General features: G+C 43.6%; 1 protein-coding gene and 1 long non-coding RNA gene across 10 annotated transcripts in view; one reads left to right on the top strand and one right to left on the bottom strand.

The window, feature by feature from the left end:
• The window catches only part of RGS12 (regulator of G protein signaling 12), a 169432-nt gene extending 158323 nt beyond the window's left edge, over positions 1 to 11109 (bottom strand). For 7 of the 8 annotated variants that reach the window (XM_075930830.1, XM_075930831.1, XM_014576072.3 and 4 more), the window contains exon 1: positions 10861 to 11050. The gene's annotated coding sequence lies outside the window, so the exon portion shown is untranslated. Of the gene's footprint in view, positions 1 to 10860 lie in introns of all 8 variants that reach the window. The other variant, XM_075930829.1, reaches the window with a different exon arrangement.
• Positions 11110 to 11182: 73 nt separating this feature from the next.
• LOC106732361 (uncharacterized) overlaps positions 11183 to 20436 on the top strand; it is a 116149-nt gene continuing 106895 nt past the window's right edge. For both annotated transcript variants that reach the window (XR_001368625.3, XR_012904406.1), the window contains exon 1: positions 11183 to 12560. This is a non-coding gene — a long non-coding RNA (uncharacterized LOC106732361). The remainder of the gene's footprint in view (positions 12561 to 20436) is intronic.

The raw sequence follows: 20436 nt of genomic DNA on the forward strand, positions 1-20436 counted from the left end.
AATTGTATGGCACTCCTGATAGTCCGGCATCAAAATGGCAAGAGCCTAGTGAAGCTTTGGCAAAACACGAATCACAAGGCAACAGCAGCAGCAGCGTAACCGAGCTAAACCAGATGGGACCGAGTCGGTCTGCCACTGGCATTGTGTGATGCTGAACAGTGCTTGTGCTACAATAAAAAGGGTAAAAAACACTTTATATACAGTATATACTGCATATGTATATAACCAGTTTATAGTACCTCCTGACAGTCCAGCATACCCGATAATCCGGCACCACCTAGGTCCCAAAGGTTCCGGATTATCAGAAGTCTACTGTATTTGGTCAGTCTTTTTGCTGTGATAATATTTTATATAGAGAGAGTAAATGAAAGAATTAATTTATATTGTTCTCAATCTCTTGGGTAATTTTGATTGCTAATTTGGCTCTTGAACCACTGAGATCTGAGTATCACTGATATAGACTATAGAAAACTTCATAACATGCTTATTGCTGTGAACAATGTTAGCAAGAAATATGGAATAAGAACATAAGAACGGCCATACTGGGTCAGACCAAAAGTCCATGTAGCCCAGTATCCTGTCTTCCAATAGTGGCCAATGCCAGATGCCCCAGAGGAAGGGATCACAAACAGGTAATCCTCATGTGATTCCCTCCCCTGTCACCCACCTCCAGAGAAACAGAGACTAGGGATAGCATTCCTACCCACCCTGGCTAATAGCCATTGATGGACCTAACCTCCATGGCAATTTCATTTGCCATTTTGTTGCCCATTCACTTAGTTTGGTAAAATCTCTCTAGCTCTTTTTTGAACCCTGTTAAAGTTCTAGCCTTCACTGTATCTTCTGGCAAGGAGTTCCATAGGTTGACTGTCCACTGAGGGAAGAAAATCTTCCTTTTGTTTGTTTTAAACCTGCTGCCTATTAATTTCATTTGGTGACCCCTAGTTCTTAAATTATGGGAATAAGTAAATAACTTTTCTTTGTTCACTTTTTCCATATCAGTCATGATTTTATACACCTTTACCATGTCCCACCTTAGTCTCCTCTTTTCTAAGCTGAAAAGTCCAAACCTTTATTCTCTCTTCATATAGAACCCATTCAAAACCCATAATAATTTTTGTTGCCCTTTTCTGAACCTTTTCCAATGTCAATATAACTTTTTTAAGATGAGGCAACCACATTTGTACACAGTATTCAAGACGTTGGTGTACCGTGGTTTTTTACAGAGGCAATAAGATATTTTCTGTCTTAATCTCTATCCCTTTTTTAATGACTCCTAACATTCTATTTGCTTTTTTGACTGCTGCTGAACACTGAGTGGATGTGAACTATGCACAGTGACTCCAAGATCTTTCTCTTGAGTAGTTGGAACTAAATTAGTGCTCATCATATTGTATATATACTTGGGATTAGTTTTTCCAATGTGCATTACTTTACAATTATCAACATTAGATTTCATTTGCCATTTTGTTGCCCAATCACTTAGTTTGGTAAAATCTTTTTGAAGCTCTTCACACTCTGCTTTGGTCTTAACTATCTTAAGCAGTTTGGTATCATCTGCAAATTTTGCCATCTCACTGTTTACCCCTTTCTCTAGATCATTTATAAATAAGTTGAATAGGATGGGTCTCACGACAGACACTTGGGGGACCCCATTAGTTATCTCTCTCCACTCCGAAAATTTACCATTTATTCCTACCATTTGTTTCCTGTCTTTTAAGCAGTTATCAATCCACGAAAGGACCATCCCTCTTATCCCATGATGAGTTACTTTACTTAAGAGCCTTTGATGAGGGACCTTGTCAAAGGCTTTCTGGAAATCTAAGTATACTATATTCACTGGATCCCCTTGTCCATATGTTTGTTGACCCCCTCAAAGAACTCTAGCAGATTTCATGCATGACTTCTCTTTACAGGACTTTTTCCCAACAAATTGTATTAATCCATGTGTCTGACAATTTTATTCTTTACTATAGTTTCAAGTAATTTGCACGGTACTAACATAAGACTTACCGCTCTGTAATTACCAGGATCTCTTCTAGAGCCCTTTTAAAATATTGGCATCACATTAGCTATCTTCCAATCATTAGATACAGAATAGATAGGAATCATTAGATAGGATAGGTTACAAACTGTTGTAGAGCCGGCTTTTTCTGACCATTGCCTTCGTGTATAGCCCATCCTGTCACACTAGGCTCCTCATAGGAGCATGGGAAGCACAATGCAGCTTTCTGTGAACGGAATTTGACCTTACAGCCATCCTGGGACTTACAGGCTCCGAAAAACAGGGAGGTGAGCATGAAAAGCAGCTGCAAGAGATAAATAAGACTCTCTTGACTGGTCCTTGAAGGTAGGGAGGTAGGCATATGTGGCCAGACAGCCTGCCTCCATATCATCCATCTTATTTGCCTCTCTAAAGCACAGGGCAGAGAAGGAGCAATAATATGGAAACTAGGACAACTAACAAAGGATGAATATAGGCAAGCAACACGGGAATGCAGGGGCAAGATTAGAAAGGCAAAGGCACAAAATGAGATCAAACTAGCTACAGGCATAAAGGGAAACAAGAAGACTTTTTATAAATACATTAAAAGCAAGAGGAAGACCAAGGACAGGGTAGGCCCACTGCTTAGTGAGGAGGGAGAAGCAGTAACAGGAAACTTGGAAATGGCGGAGATGCTCAATGACTTCTTTGTTTCGGTCTTCACCGAGAAGTCTGGAGGTGTGCCTAACGTAGTGAATACAAGCAGAGAGAGGGTAGGTTTAGAAGATAGGATTCACAAAGAACAAGTTAAAAGTCACTTAGGAAAGTTAGATGTCAGCAAGTCACCAGGTCCTGATGAAATGCATCCCAGGATACTCAAGGAGCTGATAGAGGAGGTATCTGAGCCTTTAGCTATGATCTTTGAAAAATCATGGCAGACAGGGGAGATTCCAGAAGACTGGAAAAGGGCAAATATTGTGCCCATCTATAAAAAGGGGAATAAGAACAACCCAGGAAACTACAGACCGGTCAGTTTAACGTCTGTCCCAGGGAAGATAATGGAGCAGGTAATTAAGGAAATCCTATGCAAACACTTGGAAGGTAATAAAGTGATAGGGAATAGCCAGCATGGGTTTGTGAAGAACAAGTCATGCCAAACTAATCTGATAGCTTTCTTTGATAAGATAACGAGCCTTGTGGATAAGGGAGAAGCGGTGGATGTCATATACCTAGACTTTAGTAAGGCATTTGATACGGTCTCGCATGATATTCTTATTGATAAACTAGGCAAATATAACTTAGATAGGGCCACGATAAGGTGGGTGCATAATTGGCTGGATAACCGTAGTCAGAGAGTTGTTGTTAACGGTTCTAAATCCTGCTGGAAAGGGATAACAAGTGGAGTTCCTCAAGGGTCTGTTTTGGGACCCGTACTGTTCAATATCTTCATCAATGATGTAGATATTGGGATAGAGAGTACGCTTATTAAGTTTGCGGATGATACCAAACTGGGTGGGGTTGCGACTTCTTTGGAGGATAGGGACATAATTCAAAATGACCTTAGCAAGTTAGAGAAATGGTCAGAGGTAAACAGGATGAGGTTTAATAAAGAGAAATGCAAAGTGCTCCACTTAGGAAGGAACAATCAGTTCCATACATACAAGATGGGAAGCGACTGTCTAGGAAGGAGCATGGCAGAAAGGGATCTAGGGGTCATAGTGGACCACAAGTTGAATATGAGTCAACAGTGTGATGCTGTTGCCAAAAAAGCAAATATGATTCTAGGTTGTATCAACAGGTGTGTTGTAAGCAAAACTCGTGAAGTCATTCTGCCGCTATACTCTGCACTAGTTAGGTCTTAGCTGGAGTACTGTGTCCAGTTCTGGGCGCCACATTTCAAGAAAGATGTGGAGAAATTGGAAAGGGTACAGAGAAGAGCGACAAGAATGATTAAAGGTCTAGAGAACAAGACCTATGAAGCCAGGCTTCATGAACTGGGCTTGTTTAGTTTGGAAAAAAGAAGATTAAGGGGGGACATGATAGCAGTTTTCAAATATCTAAAAGGGTGTCACAAGGAGGAAGGAGAAAATTTGTTCCTCTTGGTTTCTGAGGACAGGACAAGGAGTAATGGGCTTAAAGTGCAGCAGGGGAGGTTTAGATTGGACATTAGGAAAAAATTCCTAACTGTCAGGGTGGTCAAATATTGGAATAAATTGCCAAGGGAGGTGGTGGAATCTCCCTCTCTGGAGATATTTAAGAACAGGTTAGATAGACATCTGTCAGGGATGGTGTAGGTGGAGCTTGGTCCTGCCTTGAGGGCGGGGGGCTGGACTCGATGACCTCTTGAGGTCCCTTCCAGTCCTATTATTCTATGATTTTATGATTCTATGATATCAGCATAGTCTATGCTGGCTCATCTGATCCTGAGAAGCTGAAACACAGATATGTGGATAGAGAGCAGCTAAGTCAATAAGCTGGCCTCGAGGCTGCGGCTGGCACCTATGTTGATTCGAACACACACAGTCCCAGGAAGAGGAATTTCCCACTGAGAAAACAATGTCCAGTACTTCAAAATTTAATCATCTCAAATCTCTCTTACAAGTGTAAATTAAGTTCACAACTCCCTTGTAAGAACTGGTCTCACAGCAGACAGACCAGCATCAATTGGCATTACAGATAAGAAAGAGAAATACGTGACCCCATGATTATATAAGATGGGCCCAGCACACACTCACTTTGAGTGTCATTCTACCCTCTACCTGCTGGTCGGGTTAGGTGTTTGACCTCCCGAGGTTCTATGGGGACGCCCACCTCGTATTTTCGTCTTTCCTAGGAATTGAAGGACCGGCCCTGACCTGACATGCTGGAGTCGAGAGGCACAGAAGGGGGTAAAAATGGTACCTGGATGTGGTCCTCTGTCTTAAGTGTACACATAGCAAGAGTAAGCTGTTACTTGGTACCATTATTTCTATTTTTCTATCTTTATCTTCTTTGTAACCATTTTAAGACCTATATTTTGCTAATAGTTAAGAAATAGAACAATAGCCATTGCAACCATATGATTTATAAGCTTCCTCAATAAACCTGTAACTGTTTAAGCTTTAACCTGCCTCCTTCAGTTGCTGTAACAGAACCAAGCACAATTTAAAAGAACTTCAGCCGGTCTAAAGGGACAGTTATAGGAAGAGCTTGGGCGTTTGGATCTGTGTCACTCCCAGGTGACAGGATCCACTGGGGCATCTTTCAGTCTTTCCTCAAGGCTGCCCGCTGCGAAGGAATTATGAAATTCTAGCAGCTGAAATCTAAGATGTAATAAGCTCTTCCTATATAACGGGGCGTCTGTTGGCCTGCTGGCCACCCTCTGCGATGGGACCCCGGTCCTAGCAGTAAAGGCACGGACGTTAAACCTTTTCTCGGAAACATACACACACACACTGCCCTGACCGTCGGCTGACAGCATAGAGAGATAAGACGCAACTGTCATGCACACTGACCATGCCTGCACCCGGAACTGTCCACGAGGCCATCAGGCGGGCATCATGAAAAATCCTATAGGGCAATATTGCACATTACCTCATTACCAGCCTATCAGGTCCGGCCAGGAAACAGACCCTTATAAGGTACCAGATATCAGGTTATGTTATAAAAGACCCTCAACCCCTTTGTTCAGGGAGGTTCCGAGTGTTGAGGGCACATGTCTTTTTTGCCCGGCTGAAGGATTGATCACCCTGAGGCTGCCTCCCCACCCTTCGAGTCAAAGATAGGGGTGCGCGAGTCCTGAGCATGCTCCGAGTTCCAGTGTGTCTTTACGCTGTTATCGTGGCTGGATTTGTAAGTATTGCTTAAATATATTAGTTATTGGTTTAGTTAATATTTAAATCGTGTTAATTTCACTGTGTAATTCTGTAGAGTGTAACTGAGTTCTATTAACCACGCTGTATACATTGTATAATCTTGTGTTGTGTAGTGGGCTTGTATTTAGGCCATGTATAAGTGTTAGAAATAGAAACCCAGGAGTTGTTAAGTTGCAGAGGTAGATTAATGACTATCTCTACCAGCTGCCCTAAAATAACCATAAAGGGGCTGGCTGTGGACGGAGTTTTTATTATCATTATATTGGCTTTGTTTTTGTATTTTTTGCTTCCATGCTGCACTGCTTTAAGCGAATTAGAGATGGTGATTTAATATAATCGAATTATAATCATAAAGTCTGTAATCAGTTAAGTGCAGTTTGGTTCAGTTTTCCCCTCCTGTAAAAGCATTAGGCAATTGCTTGTTTTAAAATTCATTTAAAAGTCACTTGATTTTTGATAAAAGAACCATTCTGTTTAATAAAAAATCATTTGTTTCACCATCATCCAGTAGTTTTCACTGGGTAGTCGGCTTTAACCCCTGGGGACTCCCATCACATCACCGAACCAAGTTGCGACACAAACCACAATTAATAGTTCCGCAATTTCCCATTTGAGTTATTTCAGAACTCTTGGGTGAATGCCATCTGGTCCCGGTGACTTGTTACTGTTAAGTTTATCAATTTCTTCCAAAACTTCCTCCAATGATACCTCAATCTGGGACAATTCCTCAGATTTGTCACCTAAAAAGAATGGCTCAGGTTTGGGAATCACTCCAATATCCTCAGCTCTGAAGACTGAAGCAAAGAATTCATTTAGCTTCTCCGCCATGACTTTATCATCTTTGAGTGTTCCTTTACAATCGCGGTCGTTCAAGGACCCCACTGGTTGTTTAGCTGGCTTCCTGCTTCTGATTTTAAACATTTAAAACATTTAAACTCCCCGCTGGCCCTGGACTCCACACAGTGTTCCAACTTTGAAATGTACAAGAGTCCCAGAGAAGGGGGTACTTCAAAGGGGCAGCGCCGCTTGAAGCCTGGGTCCAGACTCCAGGCTCCAAGTGGCGCTGCTACTTTGAAATGACGCCTGCAGCCCACGGCCAAGTTGCATGCGGTGTTTCAAAGCGGCAGCGTCACGTGGAGCCCTGGATTAGCTAGGGACTCCCCCGCTGATTCTGGGCTCTATGCAGTGCTGCCACTTTGAAACACCGCTGGGAGTCTGACACTTGGCTCCTCGCAGCATTTCAAAGACACAGTGCTGTGTGGAGCCCAGGCTCAGCTGGGGACTCCCCCCCACTGACCCCAGGCTCCATCTCCTAGTGCTGTTGCTACACTTCAAAGGTGGAGGTGCTCTATTGACTAATCGAATACCTGATGCAAAATGCTTCGACTATTCGTTATTCAATTAGTCGATACTTAACATCCTTATTCCACACCACCCCACATTTATGTCTGTGAAATGCCCACAGTGATCTACATGCGCCTGAAGCACCAAGGAGAAGTATTAGTTATGATTGATATACTCTGAGGAAAGGTGGGGTGGCACTCTAATGGGGACGTGTGTGCCATCAATTGCACCGCCACAATTTGGAAAGCCCCTTTCAACAAAGCCATCCAGTATGTCATCCACATTTCCCAGTCGCAGTCCTGCGCAGCAAAATGTGATTTATTGCCCTGCACACTTGCATAAGTGTTGTTCCAATGGTAGACTTCCCCACTTCAAGCTCATTTGCAACTGAACAGTAACAATCAGGAGTCATTAGCTTCAACAAAGCCATTGCACCATGCTTCGCTACCAAGCAAGCAGCTCTCATTTGGGTGTCCTTGCAGTTCAGGGGCCAGCTCAGCACACAGCTCCAAGAAGGTTGCTTTATACACCTGAAAGTTCTGTAGCCACTGATATTCATCCCACACCTGCATGACAATACAATCCCACTATTCCGCCCTGGTTTTCCTACCCCAAAAGCAACTCTCTACTATGCACAGCTGCTCTGTGACAGCCCAATACAATGCTCCCTCACTCCTGCCCCTGGCACTCACAGTCATCTGCATCCAAGTATTTGCCCTCTGCTATTAAGTGCATAAGTAGCTCTGATGCAAAGTGTGATGTCCTAAGCACAATGAATACAACATGGGAGTGAAATCTGGGATCCATGATTTCTCACACACAACAGTCATTCAAGAGGCACAAAAGTAAGCTGGGAACCCTGGAAGGGCTGGGAAGCTAAGAGGTCTGGACTTAATACATCCCAGAGTACTGAGGGAGTTGGCAAATGTCATTGAAGAGCTTTTGGCCATTATCTTTGAAAAGTCGTGGAGAACGGGAGAGATCCCAGATGATTGGAAAAAGGCAAATGTAGTGCCCATCTTTAAGAAAGGGAAGAAGTATGATCCAGGGAACTATAGGCCGGTCCGTCTTACCTCAGTCCCTGGAAAAATCATGGAGGGGATCCTCAAGGAATCCATTTTGAAGCACTTGAAAGAGGGGAAAGTGATTAGGAATAGTCAGCATGGATTCATGAAGGGCAAGTCGTGCCTGACCAATCTGATTAGCTTCTATGATGAGCTAACTGGCTCTGTGGATATGGGAAAGTCAATGGATGTGATATACCTTGACTTTAGCAAGGCTTTTGATATGGTCTCCCACAATATTCTTTCCAGCAAGTTAAGGGAATGTGGATTGGATAAATGGATGGTAAAATGGATAGAAAACTGGCTGGACGGTCGAGTCCAAGGGGTAGTGATCAACGGCTCAATGTCAGGATGGCAGTTGGTTTCTAGCAGAGTGCCTCAAGGGTCAGTTCTGGGACCGGTTTTCTTCAACATCTTTATTAATTACTTGGATGAGGGGATGGATTGCACCCTCAGCAAGTTTGCGGATGACACTTAGCTAGGGGGAGAGGTAGATATGCTAGAGGGCAGGGATAGAGTCCAGAGTGACTTAGGCAAATTGGAGGATTGGGCCAAAAGAAATCTGATGAGGTTCAACAAGGACAAGTGCAGAGTCCTGCACTTGGGATGGAAGAATCCCAAGCATTGTTAAAGGCTGGGGACCAACTTGCTAAGTAGCAGTTCTACAGAAAAGGACCTGGGGATTACAGTGGATGAGAAGCTGGATATGAGTCAACAGTGTGCCCTTGTAGCCAAGAAGGCTAATGACATATTAAGAGGAGCATTGCCAGTAGATCCAGAGAAGTGATTATTCCTCTTTATTTGGCTCTGGTGAGGCCACATCTGGAGTGTTGTGTCCAGTTCTGGGCCCCCAATTACAGGAAGGATGTGGATACATTGGATAGGGTCCAGCGGAGGGCGACCAAAATGATTAGGGGGCTGGAGCATATGACCTATGAGGAGAGGCTGAGGGAGTTGGGTATATTTAGTCTGCAAAAGCGAAGAGTGAGGGGGGATTTGATAGCAGTCTTCAATTTCCTTATGGGAGGTTCCAAAAGGAGAGTGGTGAAGCTCTGGAATGGGTTACCTAGGGAAGTAGTGGAGTCTCCATCCCTAGAGGTGTTTAAGTCTTGGCTTGACAAAGCCCTGGCTGGGTCGATTTAATTGGGATTGGCCCTGTCTTGGGCAGGGGGCTGGACTTGATGTCCTTCTGAGGTCTCTTCCAGCTCTATGGTTCTATGAGTCTATGAGGTGGCTGACAGGAAGTTTTTCATGTTCCTCAAATGCCTCGTGTTATATTACGTTATTCCACAGTGCTTAGTGACTGAAAGGGACACTAGGCACAGTGTGATGCATACTCATATTGCTTTGTTCTTTCTGTGGACAGGGAGGGGAGCTAACAATGTGGCAGAGGGTGGCAGTGTAAACATGATTTGTAAACTTTCTTTTTAGCTACCTATGAGTGTTGACAGAGTTTTCATTGTCAAATATTTCCAGTTTAGATATAGCCTGAGAGAAGACTCAAAAGTATTCAAGCTTCAGTGTTATAGAAGAAAGTTTAAAATTATCTTGTAAACCAAAAACTATGAATGAAGCAGTCATGAGGATGAATTTAAAAAGCAATCAGTTATCTAACCCTATGAAAAGAATAGCATCCGTTTTGTGGGCACACAGCTCACAAATCACAAATCGACTCACTCCAGTATTCATATCAGGAAAGAGTTCAGGTAAACTAGAAGAGGAAGAAAGAGAACCAATTATATCAGAAATATCTTTAGATGGACTAATACCCAAAGGAGAGTATCCTTTCAGGAATAAATATATTCATAATTTTTTGTAATTAACTGGGAGTCTAAATCGTGCCACTATTACCAACTCCTTATGTTACCTTGGACAAGTAACCTAACTTCCCTCCCTTTGCCGTCTGTAAAAATGGAATCATACATACTCAGAGGTATAAGGAGGGTTAGGGGATGTAAAACATTTGCCAAAGTGTTATTATCAGTAATGTGCTGCCACTTCGGTTTATAAATCATGTCCCCAAAGAAAGAAGCATCATTCACAGCACTAACCGCTCGGTGCCTCTGCAAAGTAGAGAGAATCCCGTTTCCCCATTTCAGAAGGGGTAGTGAATTCATGCACAGGGCGCAGATACAAGAGCAAGTGGGGTCAGGCAGCTGCTGGAAAGTTGGGAACGCGCTTCTTCAGGGCCAGCAGCACTTTCGCTGCACCCCGCCCCCAGGCAAGCAACAGTTGCGTGCTACTCGGGACGCAGCGTTGCATGTTAACCACCTTAGCAGCAGCCTCCCTGGAGGGTGGAGCCGCCGGGGCTGGCCAGCACCCGGGCCAGTTAGGACCGTTTGAAAGGCAAGCGGTAAAATCGGAGTCCAACAAAACAAATCCCCACGCCCCGCAAAGTCCAGAGTGTAACGGAACCGCTCCCCGCCATCGCTCAGCGCGGGCGGGGGAGTCTAACTTCTGCCAAGGGGGAGGCAACAGCCTGGCGGATCGGGGTCTATCCTCCTCCCCTCAGGTCTCGCCCCTTCCCCATTTTACTCCTTCACGACCTCCCCTTCCCGTGTCGGGTCCCGGGCCGGCAGCGCACACAGCGCCCCTCCAAGACCCACTCGCTCACCTCTGTCCCCCAGGCTCCAACTCCTCACTGAGTCACCAGCTCGCCACCGGTCACCGGGGCGACGGGAGCCTGTCTCCACCTCCCAGCATCTCAGCCACTGGCTGCAGGGAGCTGCCAGTCACTCACCCGGCAGGGGTGGCGGTTGGGTTCCTGACCAGAGAGGAGCGAGACAATGCAGAACCGAGAACTACAGCTCCCAGGATGCAGCGCTGCCAGTCCGCCACCGCCTACCAACTAGGGCCGCTTCGCGTTGCTTGCCGGCAGTTGTAGTTTCCTTTTTGCTTCAACGCTTCACAAGAGCGCGGTGGGCAGCTCATAAGACCTCCGCTTCGGGAGTGTGCCCATCCTCCACCCGTGAGGAGCTATGATACGCATGCGCAGACTGGAGGGGACTGAGGGGTTGTGAGGCTGGGGTTTGCGGTAGCCGTTGGGGCCCGGGGTGCGAGGGTGGGGCGGCAAAGGGTTCTCTCAGGTTACCAGGGACAGCAAGTTCTCCAAGTAACGGGGGCGAGGGGGATCTTGAGCAGACAGAGTTAGGGCTATAGTTTTTCGATTTAAAACAGCATTTATTTAAACCAAATACTTTTTAAAGGTAAACTTTATTTAAAATCAAATACAGTCATAGCAGCATGAGTTCAGGGCTCAACTTCCTATGAGCATTAATATCCTTAACATGAGGTACAAAAACTATTACACCTTTTGAAGCCACGTTTTAAATGAAGCACCCAAAGGCAGTCTGATGCTCTGCCTAGCTGGCTTTTAAAAGCAAGAGACTCTTCTAGAGATGCTGGGAGAATATTTTCTTCATTTTAGTTTTTTAGAAGTTAAGGAACCAATTAGGATTGAAAAAGCAGTCTATGAATAAAACCTAGGAGTGAGAGGGAGATTTACTAGTTCTAAAGTCAGTTCAAGTCTCTAGCAATAGATAATACTTATTTTGTTTAATATATCCATCAATTTAAAGGCAAAACATGTTTTGATATTTTTCTTCTGTAGTTAGCATGATTTAATTTAGTTTTAAGTAACAAGTTGTAAAAGTACAATTTTAATGAATTTGAATTGAATTCCTATGTTCATCAAAATGCAGCTTGACACAAAATTAATCATCTCATAAATAAGAAATATCATTCATCATATTCTAACAAAAACGTAAAATATTAAGAATCAGAACAATGGTAAGCTATACAATTGTTCAAATAAATGTCTCCTTATATTTGTTATAAACAAGTATCAAAGCATACCAACCAAGTAGAATTAACTTCTGTTTATGAAAATAGCAAATATACTTGCAAAACAAGAATAACATAGATTATTTTAATCAAGATGTCCTATTTGCTGATTTAAATCATGATTTAACAAATGGTGATTTTAATCACACCATCCTGAGACAGGGACAGAGACCATCCTGAAAGGTCATTTGGAAGTGTGAGGCAGGAAGCTGGAGGGCTTGGAGCAAAAGGCAAATGGAGAGGGAAAGTGTTATATTTGGGTGAGAGTGTCAAGTGAAGGTGGCATGAGACAAAAGGCACCATCAGACTAAGATGGGCAAATCTAATGGCATACAAGTGAGAGGCCATTGGGCAAATGAAAATAGAGAGTGGAAGAAATATGAGGCTTGAGCAAGCAGAGGTTCAAAGGAAGAGGAGACAAGAAGTGCCCATCACAGCAGAACCTATGCAGCAGAACCTATGCATCAGGAGGTAAGACCTGAATGGTTAGGAAGTACTGACAACTTCTACAACTTTATCACAAAGTACAATATATTTCATTATATATATATATATATTATTAGGTTAAAACTCTCTGAACTGAAACTCTGGTCCAGCAACATCCATGGTCTGGCACAGATACTGCAGGACCAGAAAGTCCCAGTTGAGGGCCAGCAGAAGGGAGCCCTGTGGGGCTGGCAGGGCAGCAGGCTGCCTACAGTAGAGATGTTAGATATGGGGCAATTGAATAGTCGAGTAGCCGCATGAATTCTTATCAGTTACTCGATTATTCTATAATCTCCAAGGGTGGGGCTGGCAGCCAGTGTGCTCCCAGCCCCACTCCTGAGGAGTCCCCCTGCCGTCCTGCATGGGGTGCCAGGCAGTAGCCGGTCCACGAGGAGAGCCAGTTTAAAAACCAGTTCTACACACAGAGGCAGCAGCACAGGGTGGCAACAGCCCTTGTCTGTGGGGGTCCAAACTCCCAATGGATAGAGGCTACTGTGGGGAGAAAGGGAGAGAAGCAGCCACTGTCCACAGCAGCCTGGGCAGGCCGTGGACATAGGCTGGTTCAGCAGCAGCCCCTGTCCATGGTGAGGTTCGAGCTTCAGTCAGACAGAGGCTGCTCCGTGGGATGCGGAGCAGCCTCCATCTACAAGGAGCTCAGACTCCCCCGCAGACAGGGACTGCTGCCACGAAGCAGCCTCTGTCTGCAGTGAGCCTGGGCCTGCCGTGGGTGGAGGCTGCTTCCCCCCAGCATAGGGTTTGTGGTGCAGGCTCTGGTTTTGGGCCAAAAGGTTCACAGTGTGGGAGGTTCTCTGGGCTCAGCCTAGGGTTGGGTCCAAGAGCGGGTTCAGGGTGCAAGCTCTGGGAAGGAGTTTGGGTGCAGGGGAACACACGTCTGGGGCAGGAGGATGGGTACAGGAGGGGGTTCAGGATTGGGACGGGGGTTCAGGAAGCAGGGTCTGGCTGGGCACTGTTTAACTGAGATGGCTTCTGGATGGTGGAGCAGTGAGATTAAAGCAGGCCTCCTCCTGCCCTGGTCCTGCACCACTCCTGAAAAGCAATGGCTCCATCATGCCATGTGCCACTCCTCATCTACAAAAGTGATGAGTCTTGTGGCACCTTATAGACTAACAGATTTATTGGAGTATCTACAGGCACTGAGCCCACAGCTTCTATTGGCACTGTTCCCTGTTATTGATCAATGGGAGCTGCAGTAGTGCTGTTTGCAGGCAAGGACAGCATGTGGAGACTTCCTGCTCTGACTCTCTCAGGGACTGCAGGCAATGCCGGACTGAGCCATACTTGCGCCCTGGGCAGCGAGCGTGTGGCGCATGTGTAGCCCCGCCCCCGGGCGCGCAGTGCCTGATTGACATCGTAAGGGGTGCCGTGGTCCCGCCCCCGGACGCCAGCCTATGGGGGGGTGCCTGATTGAAGTGGTAAGGGGAGCCATGTGTCCGAGGGCGGGGCCGCGCATACGCCGTGCGTGTGGCTCCCCTTACTACTTCAATCAGGTGCCCCCATAGGTTGGCACCGTGGGCAGCTGCCTAGCTAGCCCCCCCCCCCCCCCCCCCCCCCCCGTTAATCCAGCCCTGACTGCAGAGATATGCTCACCACTTCTAGGCAGCAATTACCATAGGAATAATTACTCCAGCCACAACAGGTTAGGCATTTTAGAACTAAATATAGAATTAAATATACACATAAGAGAGAAATGAAAATTATGAAATCCACAGACCAATCAAAAACCAAAAACAACACACTTTGCAAGCAGTAATAGTAACAACCACCACCCACGTATGTATCAGAAAATGAGAGTGAAGGACAGTGCACGTTTGTGAGAATGACAGACATATATACAATGTGTGAGAGTGACAGAGATTTGTATTACCAAGCTCCCTCCATCCCCTTCTTTCTGTGTGGAGATAGGGTACAGGAATGCCGGGGGAGATGGGACACCTTGACATCAGCACCCTGCCTCTTCTCCCTCCCACACCTTACACAGTAAGTAGGAGGCCTCAAAGAGCAGTTAGTATGTAAGGAGATCTGAAAACAAGTAGGTTGTACCAGTGGTTCTTAGATAGGGGTATGTGTACACCTGCAAACACATCAACCCATCTCAAAAAGCACATCTTGAAAGAAGTAACAACAGCACAAGTATGTGTTGTTTTGGAATGTGAGTGTGAGTGTGTGTGAGTGAGCAAGAGGGCTTTGTGTGTGGGTAACAAAGAAGTGCACTGCCCCTTTAAATATGTTGAGCATGTTCAGACAGGAACAGTTTTTAACAAGCTCCCTCCATCCACTCACCTGAACAACAAATTCCTGGTCTTCTACTCATGATGCTAAGAATATCTTCCATGAGAAACAAGTTATAGTCTTAACTTGGATGAGCCAACCCAATTTAAAATAGCAGGGAAAACACATTAACACATTTAACAACTTGAGTTAAAGCCTGGAGGGGAGCCTACCTCGGTTGGACTAAAGCTGTTAGTCTTCTCTGTATTTTTTTCCATTTCTTATATATATTTTTGAGGGGGATGGAGAACTAGAAATGCACACTGTTCAAGATGTAGGCGTACCATGGATTTATATAGTGGTATGATATGGTTTGTATTTGGTATTATAGTGTTCCATAGATTATCAGTGTGAAGGCTTTGTCCATGTTGTAAAAAAAGGCTGAGGTTAGTTCAGGTTTAACCAATGCATGCTCACACCCAAATTTTCTGCAAACTATTTTTCTGTAGACAAGTCCTAAATTCTGTTTACAGAGTCTGTGGAAAAGTTCTGTAATTTTATCATAGAGTCTAGTATTAGGTGACTTGATCACATTACCCTGCAGCCATAACTCAAAGGCTGTTTGCAGCATCTCCAGGAATACTTCACTTTAGGGGAAAAACATTTTCTGAGACATATTGTTCTCTCCTCACAGTAAGCCACTCATTGCATTCTGTGCGGTGGATGTGCCCCAGGTGTAACCACACTTGTACTTGATACATAGTTAATCGTTACTTCAGACAAAAAAATTACAGATGCATACAAATACACTAATCATATTCAGTAAATCATAACCCTTCCTGTGATCTCTCAAATTTCCCATCTTGCATAAAACATATCATAATTATGCTACTCATATCATAATGTTACTGTGAAGAACATGAGGTATAACGTAATGTCACAGGAGGATTCCCACCAATCCAAGCAGCACTGCACAGATAGCTAACCCGAAATAACTGGTGGGAGCAACTAGAAAATGAAATCCTAAATAAAATGAAACCCTAAATAAAAATGGAATTAAAAAGGCTGATTTGCTAAACCTCTGATCCTGGTCAGGTTCCATGGAGTTTCTGAAATGGTAAGCAATAAGTTCTTCACTCAGTTATGTGAAGCTGAGGCACGTGTGTTTTGGTGTCATACAGAGCCTTATTTAATTATGGTAAAAGAGCTTCAGAGGGGTAGCTGAGTTAGTCTGTAACTGGGAAAACTTAAACAATGAATAGTCTTGCAGCACCTTAGAGATTAACAAAACATGTAGATGGTATCATGAGCTTTTGTGAGCACAACCCACTTCTTCAGATGAATGGAGTTATTAAAGGCCCAGTTTTGAAATAAATAGGAGATGAGGGGGAGAAGGGGGAGAAGGATAAAGAAGGAAAAGAAAAAAAAAGGGGGGAAGAAATAGTCAGTTTAGCGTGTCTATGCTATATGAAGCTGATAGAGAAGGTACTAACTGTTCTTAAGTACCCATTGTTTGGATTTTTTTTTATATCATTAGGATGTGAACGTAGTGGGCTATCCAGTGGGCCAATGTCTTTGTTCATACTTCTGTTATAGGAATCAAACTTGTAAATGAAATTAGGTTCTAAGGCTTCCTCATGGTGTTGGCTTGTGAAATTGGACTGAAACAATACGGTGACTTTGAGATCTATTAATGAGAGCCCAGGCAAGTTAAAATGTTCCCCAACAGGTTTCTGTGTGTTGTCTTTTTGGATATCTGATTTGTGTCCATTAATTCTTTCTCGTAAGAGACTGTCTAGTTTGGCCAATGTACATGGCAGAGGGGCATTGCTGGCCTTTGATGGAATAGATCACATTAGTGGATATGCAGTTAAATGAGCCTCTAATGTAGTGGTTTATCTGGTTATGTCCTGTGATTATATCACTTGTATAGATGTTGTGGACAAAGTTGACACTGGAGTTGATTGCAGGGTTGTATTCCTGGATGAGTATGATGGAGATGTATTGCATGGTTACTGGAAAGAATTTGTTTGAGGTTAGGACAGTGTTTCATAAACTGTGTTCCGCAGCACACCGGTGTGCTGTGGAGAACAGAATTCAAAATGGCCAGCCTTAAAGGGGCAGGCAACCTTTTGAGCAAAAAAAAAAAACAACCTTTCCCCTGACCCTTTTCTTCTCTCAATAACTGCCCCCCCCCCCCCCCCCCCCCCGCCGCCTTCCCTCTTCCCTCCTCCTCTTTTTTTTTTTGGTTCAACAAAAAATCCTTAGTATTCCCCATAAAAAAAATTGTTTGGTGTTCCTCGGTCTTAAAAAGTTTAAGAAACACTAGGTTAGGGGGTTATCTGTAGGTGAGGATTGACCTGTCCCCTCAGGCCTGTAAGAGTGAGGGGTCATTTTCCAGGATAGGAGGAATTTAAGTTGTGGGCTGTAGGTGATGACAAATGGTGTCCTGTTTTCTTTTCTGGGCCTGTCTTGAAGTAGCTGATGTCTGGTTACTCTTCTGGCACTGTCAATCTGTTTTTTTCACTTCTCTGGGTGGGTATTTCAGTTTTAAGAATGCTCTATATAGATCCTATGGGTGTTTGTCTCTGTTTGTAGGTTTGGGGCAAATCCAGCTGTATCTTAGGGCTTGGCTGTAAACAATAGATTGAGAATTATGTCTTGGATAGAAGCTAGAGGCATGAAGGTAAGTGTAACAGTCAGTAGATTTCCGGTATAAGGTAGTGGAAATGTGTCTGTCATGTAATTGTATTGTAGTGTTAAGAAAGTGGATCTCTTGTTTGGACTGGTCCAGGCTGAGGTTGATGATGAGATGGAAATTGTTGAAATCCTTGTGAAATTCTTCAAGGGTCTCTTTCCTGTGGGTCCATATGATGAAGTTGTAGTTAATTATGATATGTTCAAAAGCTTTGGGGGTAGCAGAGTTAGTCTGTAACTGGAAAAACTTAAACAATGAATAGTCTTGCAGCACCTCAAAGACCAACAAAACATGTAGATGGTACTATAGCTTTCCTGGGTACAACCATCTTCTTCAGATGTGGAATGTACACACCAAGGCTATGAAACCATCTACATGTTGTGTTAGTCTTTAAGATGCTGCTAAACTATTACAGGCAGTCCCCGGGTTACGTACAAGATAGGGACTGTAGGTTTGTTCTTAAGTTGAATTTGTTTGTAAGTCGGAACTGGTACATATTGTAGGGGAAACTCTAGCCAAACATTTCTCCAGAGCTCAGTTTTATTCTCCCACACCTCACTTCCCTCAGTCCTTTATTCTCAAGCTGAGGTGTCTGCTGAGAAAAGCTGCTCTGCGTCTCCCTGGTCTATTGGGAGGAGAAGGCGCTAGCTTCGCGTCTCCCTGATCTGCTGGGGGGAAGCAGCTAGTGCGGGGTTGCCTCACCCCGTTTGTAAGTAGGGATCTGATGTAAGTCGGATCCATGTAACCCGGGGACTGCCTGTAGTTGTTTTTTAATTATGGTAGGATGGGTAGGTAGTCTTTAGGACTACTAACAATCTCAGGGCAGGCTAATCCTGTATTCTGTACTGAGATAAACTAGAAGGCCACATAGCATCAATTCATAAAAATCACCAGATTTTTATATTGGTCATCCAGTCTAAAGGAATGCTATTTCCTTTCTTTTGGCAAACTTTTTTTTCCACGTTTTATGCTTTATCTACACTGGCAATTGAGGGACACAGCTTTTGTTGTTCACAGGTGCTTTTAAAAAAACCACAACATAACCCTAAACAACAAAAGCTTTTCCACGGGAAGTACTAGTGTAAACAATGGTTTATTGGCTGGAGTGTGCTTTTTTAAAGTATTTTAGTTAAAAGGTAAAAATATACTTTGTAGAAACTCTTGTTAAGAGGGCATATTTCAGTTTAACAAATTGGTAAAATAACACATGATGAGACACCAAAATAAGCCACCATTAAACTGAAGAGAGCTACTTCAATTGCACTAGGTTCAATACATTGTATAAAAAGTATACCTTTAGTTAAAGTGATGCAAGTTTGTTTATAAACAAGGCCTTATTGTGTTCTCATAAGGGTTTGCCCTGCTTTCACAATATCGAATTAAATACCAGTTTAGTTAAACATGTTCAAGCTTTGTTTATGAATCAGTGTAGTGTGTATCTTTTTTAAAGTAGATGTAATTAATTTTCTAAATATATATTTTAATGTAATGCAAAAGTGAGACTCTTAATCACTTAAACAAGTGTATTTCGAGCCATGATAAGTACTTCTCACCTGTTGAGTATGTAAAGAAGTTTGTAGATTTAATAATATACACGGGTTAATTTCTTTTAAGTAAAATTAGTACCAATCTCAAACATAGCATTCAAACATAATATTGAAATAACATTCATAGACACTGAAATAATTGGAAAACTAAAGTGTGACCTTGTACAGAAGAGGGTTTTTTTTTTGTAGGCTTTATGGAAGGATATTGTGTTGTATTGTGAGAACAACAAATATTCCATGTTCCATTAAATACACAGGTAACTGTTACCTTGGGAATATACCAGTAGATAAACACCCAGGCACAAGTGTTTTCCCAAAAAGATGCACTAGGGCCTCCATCTCAAACTCTCATCCTTAGTGCATTAATCTGCTGTGTTACTAGGCTGGCATCTTCCTTTGCAAAATATTTAGTGGAAAAGAGGTGTGTTTTTACAGGAGGGCCATGCACGCTTAGAGGTCTGTCTACATGGATGCAGTTATATGTGCAGGGTTTAATTTAGTACTTTGTTCCTCAGCTGATAGAGGCTGACAACAAAGTGGAGATATGACTGGGTGTGATCACAGAAGACCCCTTGGGATTGTTCCTTTGTGTGCTGATCATGCCACTGACACCCATCTTCTTGCTTTCTAGTACTCCCCACCATGCTCTCTTGCTGGACCAGATCCTCTAATCTGCCCCAAACAAAGCACAGAGTTAGGGTTACCACCCCTCTGAAAAGCAATGCAAACACTTAACCACTTTAGCTCTGGGAGGATGCAGTTTAATGGCACACCACTTAGGAAATCAACCTCCAAAAGGGATTAAAATCCTAAATAAATCATAAAAATAGCCATACTGGATCAGACCCTAGGTCCAGCTAGACCAGTATCCTGTCTTCCAGTACTGGCCAATGCCAGAAGCCCCAGAGGGAGTGAACAGAACAAGTAATCATCACATGATCCCTCTCTTGTCATCCATTTTCTGCCTCTAACAAACAGAGGCTAGAAATACCATTTCTACCTATCCTGGCTAATAGCCTTTGATGGACCTATCCTCCATGAATCTATTTAGTTCTTTATTAAACCCTGTTAAAGTCCTTTATTCTCTCTTCATATTGACCCCATTCCAAACCCCTAATAATTTTTGTTGTCCTTTTCTGAACCTTTTCCAATGCCAATATAACTTTTTTGAAATGAGGCAACCACATCTGTACACAGTATTCAAGATGTGGGCATAGGTAGTTAGTTAACGCCTATTACACCCGCTGGTGGGTAGGGCAGCAACAAAGGTTCTCCATTTTTGTTTGTCTTTGGCCACTTTCTCCAGTGTGTCCCAGTTGTAGTTCATTCTCTTCATATCTGCCTCAACAGTACGTCGCCAGGTTATCTTGGGCCTCCCACGTTTCCG

Source organism: Pelodiscus sinensis, chromosome 5, assembly GCF_049634645.1.
Source record: "Pelodiscus sinensis isolate JC-2024 chromosome 5, ASM4963464v1, whole genome shotgun sequence".
Lineage (NCBI taxonomy): Eukaryota > Metazoa > Chordata > Testudines > Trionychidae > Pelodiscus > Pelodiscus sinensis.